This window comes from Cupressus sempervirens, chromosome 9, assembly GCF_028749045.1.
Source record: "Cupressus sempervirens isolate cs-2001-9-10 chromosome 9, ASM2874904v1, whole genome shotgun sequence".
Lineage (NCBI taxonomy): Eukaryota > Viridiplantae > Streptophyta > Pinopsida > Cupressales > Cupressaceae > Cupressus > Cupressus sempervirens.
Window position 1 is genome coordinate 483,279,280 of NC_143126.1, and position 5,884 is coordinate 483,285,163.

Below are 5,884 nucleotides of genomic sequence, written 5' to 3' on the forward strand. Positions count from 1 at the left end.
AGGAGGCAATGCTAAATCCTCATGTTCTGCTTGTGACTCTGGATTTTCTTGCTGAGGGGTTCTCTTCACTGCCTTAGCTAGTCTCGGATTCACCTTAGTTCCAGTTTTGGGTGTATCGAAACTAGGTTGGGAATTTTCTCCAAAATACCCCTTCGGATCTAGCTTATAGATATAGGCAAAATTTGGCTTTGTTTTCTTGTGAGGAGTTTCGGCTCCCATGAATCTCAGAAGTGCTTCCTCTAATGTGAACTCATCAATGTGTATGATGCTTGGTTGGTCCCAATCTATGAGTTGTGGATGGGCGAGTGGTAGGTCAATAAAATGGATGGATAGTTCTTGGAGAACAGAGTCTCCGAGGAAGATTTGGTCTGGGATATCATCGTAGGCTCTCTTCTCAACTTCCTCAAGAATGTCTTCAATTTCGACAAGGTCGCAGTGAATGTTTGAAAAAGCATGACCATTCTCATTGGTGCCCCTAGTTGTGGGTATGCCAAAGCCAAGACCTGACTTTGATTCCCACTTGTGTGCATCGATGGGGCACTGCATGCCTCTTTCTTCTAGTCTTAGACCACCACCTTGACTGTTTCATTTGTCAGTGATGAGCTTATGTTCTTGGGGATACTTCTGGCTGAAGTGATCAAGGCATGCTTGATTTCTTGGAGGTGCATCCTTATGTAACCAATTGTTGATATCTGGAGTGAGCTCCTCATGAAGAGGGATTTTTGAGGATACAAAGGTTGTTGGGCCAAACTATTTATATCGAGGAGGTGGAATCTCCTTAGCTTTGTAATATGTCAATCGTCCATGGACGTGTGGATCAAGTGAGAGTGCCCCGACAAAAAATGCGTCTAACATATTATACTCTCCACAGCCTTTGTTATTGATCTTCACGGTAGATAGGGTAGAGGCGAGGATGGTTTCTAGGTCATTACAAGTGTGGGATGAGCTGGCAATGGCTATGTCGATATCAATTCCAGGGCAATGGTTTGTATATGAAGCTTCAACCCCATTGCAGTAAGCAAAGGGTTCTAGATCGGCATGGATGGTTATCTCAGTGCCCTGATGCAAAAATTTGATGCACTGATGGTAAGTGGATGGAACATCTTTCATGGAATAAATCCATGGGCGACCGAGGAGGATGTTAAATGGTAGGTTTAGATAAATAACATGGCAGAGTGTTTCTTGGATGATAGGCCCAAACTTGATTGGCAGCAAAATAATTCCTTTTGTGGTTCTTTCCAAGTTGTCATAAGCTTTGATGGTGATAACCTCACTAATGATATCTACCTCAGTATACCCAGCTTGTTTTATGAATTTTAGGGTGCAAATATTCAAAGCTAATCCATTATCTATCATTAAAATTGGATACCATGATGGCTATGCAAAGTGGAAGGGTGTGATCTAGCTTGACCACGGGTATGTTGGTGGGTTTGAATGATAGGGCACATGAGGAGGATAGGTGTCCAATGAGATTATGAAAATCAGTAGCGTTGATATCTGAAGGGACACAAGATTCTATGAGAGCACTGTCAAGGATGTTTTTGTACATAGGACTAATGCGAAGAAGGTCTAAAATGGAGATTTGGGCTAGCATGTTCCCAAGGTGTTCCAAGATATTGTATTGGCTTTTGGATGGAGTTGATGATACTGTTGGGGTTGATAGTGCTGATGGGACTAATGGGGCTATGATGTTCAATTGCGCTCTTCTAGTGGTGACTGCACACTCATTGTTTGGGCCTTGGATATTGATAATATTGACAGAAGGCTCTTTTTCAGATATACAACTGATGAGGCTACCATAGTCTATGTAGGATGAAGTGTGGTCATTGTTCTTCCCATGTTGTTGGTTTGGCTGGCGGTTGTTGGTGTTATTGTGGTTGGTTTGGATAGGTGCTTTTCCAAGATTTTGGTTGTTGTGAAGAGGAAAAGCATTTTGATAGATCTGTAAGCCTGCATTGGGAGAGGTTTGGGCACCAACAATGATTTCTTTCCTATCAATGAGGTCCTTCACATAATCTTTTAGTTTCATGCATCTGAGGGTGGTGTGACCTTTTACCCTATGAAATTTGCAGTACTCATTGTCTTTGTACCATGCAACTTTCGATTGGCCTGGGTCAATTTGCTAGGTAGGAGGAAATCTAATGAGGTTTTTCTTGACTAATTTCTCAAAAATGACATCCAATGGCGCACTAAGGGGTGTATAGTTTCTAGGTGCAGGTTGGAACTTGGGCTTTGGTCCTATAGCTACATTGATGGCATTAGCTTGAATGCTAGATCTTTGAAAGTTGGGTCTTGGATTGTGGTTTTGATAGCTTTGGTTATTCTGCTATTGGTAGTTGATAGCTTATTGATTGTTTGGTTGATAAGGTGGGTTGGACTAATTTTGGGAAGGACTAACAATATTCACATGTCTCGTATTGGTAACCCCATCTGTTGCAACGTGCTTGTTTTTATTTCAATACCTAGACTCGTCATTTGAATGTGTTTGATTTTGGTTGGCTTCTTTGTAAATCTTGACCACACCATCTTTAATGAGTCCTTGCTCAAGGATCATTCCTTTTTCTTTGATATCTTTGTAGGTCTACAAACAGTTCATGGTCATGTGGTGAGCCAAGCTGGGATGGGTATTATCAATAAACATTTTCACCAAATGGAATTCTGGTAAGGTGCAAGATATGCAGGTGGTAAGGGTTTGCCATCTTTGTAGATATTCGAGAAGGCTTTTGCCACCTTTTTGCTTAGTGTGGACAAGATCAACTACTGATAGCTCTATTTCAACAAGATGAGCATATTAGGCTACAAATGCCTCAGACAATTCAGCAAAATTTTTAATTGTGTCATATGGGATTCTATAAAACCATTCAAGAGCTGGTCCGGCCAAGCTTTTGGGAAAGAGACGCAGGAGGAAGATGTCACCGTATGCCACTTCTTGGCAGTGCATGTAAAATTCTTTGATATGTGTGACAAGGTCTCATTTTCCTCTGAATTTGTCAAACTTGGGTATCTCAAAGTGTTTGGGAAGTGGTATCATGGTAATGGCTCTGTCAAATGGGTAAGAACACACATTCTCAAACTTGAAGGTTTTTGGATCATTTCCCTCCTGGATGTTCTTCAAAGCTATCTTCATGGCTTCCCATTCTGAATTAATGGGTTATGGCTGTGGTGCCTCTACTGTAGGAACACTCCGAGGGAGATATGTGCTGAATGGTGCAATTGAATATGGATGGCTTTGAGGTATGGGCTGGTAGGGATTGTACATGGCTTGGAAAATTGAATGGTGGATGATGGCTTGCTGAGGTGGAGGTGGCACATATTGCTGCATGTGTTGCGAGGCTTTTTGTTGATATTGGATTTGAGGTTGGGATTGAGGAACATAACCTGGTTGTAGGATAAATGGATTGCTTTGTAGAGGCAAGGTGTAAGATGGTTATGAAGCTTGGGAAAAAGATTGGGGAGCTTATGGAACTTGACTTTGGATTTCAGGAGTTTGACCAATATATGTGGGTTGTGCCCCCATTTGGGAAGGTATCTGCATGGCGAAAGAGGCCAAGTATTTGGTGGTTGGTGGTGGTGGATTTCCTCCTAGAAGTGGCATAGAAAAATAGTTGGTAATAAAAGGTAATGGATTATTTGGTGGTGGAGGTGGTGGGAATTGAAAGCTTGAGAATGGAACTGATGGGGTTTGATAGCTTGGTAGAGTGGTGGCAGGAGCTTGGGTCACTTGAGAGCTTGGCAGAACATTGGTAGTAGCTTGTGGGGTTTAATAGCTTTGTGGAGTGAGGGTAGTAGCTTGTGGATTTGTGGCTGATGGCACTAAGCTCCAAGGGCCTAGTGGAAATGATGGAATTGTGCTTTGGGCTGTGGTGAATAAGCTAGGGGAGATGAAAGGTTGATTACTTAGCCCTATGGGTGGCATCCCTATTGTATATTGTTGAGGTTGGCCAAACATGCTAGCACTAATTTGGGAGATGGGTGGATTTGGAAGGCTGGGTTGGAGAGCAGCAATAGAAATAGTGAAGGGAGTGAATGATGAGGTGTTTTGGGCAAAGGGGGTTTGGGATGGAGTGGTATGGACCAATGGTGAAGTGGTGGTGGCTGGATTGGCTTGCGGAAGGGAGATTTCAACTTGAGCAGAGGTTGGTATGTTTGGGTCTATTGGATCATAAGGATTGGCTTGAGGCTCTTCTTTTGGCACATATTGAAGATAATCTGAATCATAAGAGCCTATTGGGAGTGGAAGTTGTCCAAACAACAGGTGAGATGGATCTGATAAGGGATGAGGTCTTCCAAAGTCGAAGGCTCCATATTGTCCCTTCAAAAGTTAGCCATGATTGTTTTCTTGTTCTTGTATATAATGGTGTTCACCAATATTGCATTTCCTGGTTGGTTCATAAAAGCTTCAATGTCAATAGGTGATGGTATAGTGTTCTCTGGGCTGAAAGATGGTTGAGTGCTCAAGGGGAGCGATGTTGTTTGATCTAAATGATAGGGTTCCATTGTTTCTTTCTTCTTCTTGGCTAAGCAAGTGACTGGTGGCATGAAAATGTTCCTAGGGATGAGATGCAACAATGTTGATGGATGCAAAGGGGGAAGGCTTTTCTATGCAAATGATTTCCTAGGTTGAGGCAAAGCTATATGAAAAACTTAAGGAGGATTTGGTTGGAGATTCTAACTTCAAAGATATGTTGCCAAAGCATGAAAGGTCTGTTTTCCTATGTACAGGCTTGGTGGTGATTGTGTCAACTTTAAGGATAGACTGATGATCCTTTAGGAAAAACACGAGATTGACCACTTGTGGATCCCAACCTTTGGCTCAAGGTGATGAGGGATAACAAGTGACAAAGCTAGATTACCCTAGACAAAGCTCTGTCAGAGGGATAACCTCGGTGAGGTTGGTGGATTTGCAAGATGGTAGGAATGGAAAACCTTTGGCAAGGTGACAATAATTTTGAAGGCTTGGATGTGAAAATTAGGCTTTTTGGGATGCTAGCTAGGTTTGAGGGGATGATTTGGATGGACTTTGGATTTGGGATTGTTTTGACATAAATTCCTAAATCTGCTTGGCTTTGAGAGATCTTGGTTGTTTTGCTTCAACATGTTCAACTTCTAAAATAGGCAGTGACTATGCTAAGTGTGCCCTAAGCTAAGATTGACCAAGTTTGGCAAACATTCATTCAACAAGTAAAAAAACAAGCAATAGATAGGAACAATCAGATAGAAGTTTGTGATTTGAATGTGATACTTACACCAAGGAGTGTGTATGTTTTATAAATGTTTCGATTAGTCACTTCAAACATATTAACATCCAAGATGGTTGTCTGCAAGGCTGACAGTTGGTTTAGCTAGGGAGTCCTCGATATACCCAAGGTACGTGAGGCCCAAATTTGTAGATGAAACCAAAACAATGTCACACAGTCGAGAGGAGCGGTAACCCACTTCTCCTCTTTCACTTCTCAAGGGTATAAAGTTCCTTGAGGCTTAGCCCGAGTGACAAAATCTTGATTCCAAGAGAGGTGTCTTTGGATTCATCTCCTGATCTTTATACTCTATCGGAACGCTAGAGTTGAGGTCGTCCCAAGGGGTGATGAAATCTCCAAGCAGGCTTCCTAAAAAAAATAAAGTTTTGGATCCTAGTCTTATGCACCCAAGATAGCCTCGAAAGACGACAAAGGGGGAGAAGATTTGGATGACCTTGGGCTAAAAAACACGTTTGTTCTTTTACCAACTGATTCTTATGTGTGTTGATCTAGACTTTACAAGCACTCATGTTTAAGATACAGTGTTTATTCCAATTTTGAAGCGTCAATAAAAGAAAAATTGATCAAAGAATGAAAACAAGAAGAAGAGTTAGTGTCAACAAGAAAATAAATCCGCACGCCCGAAA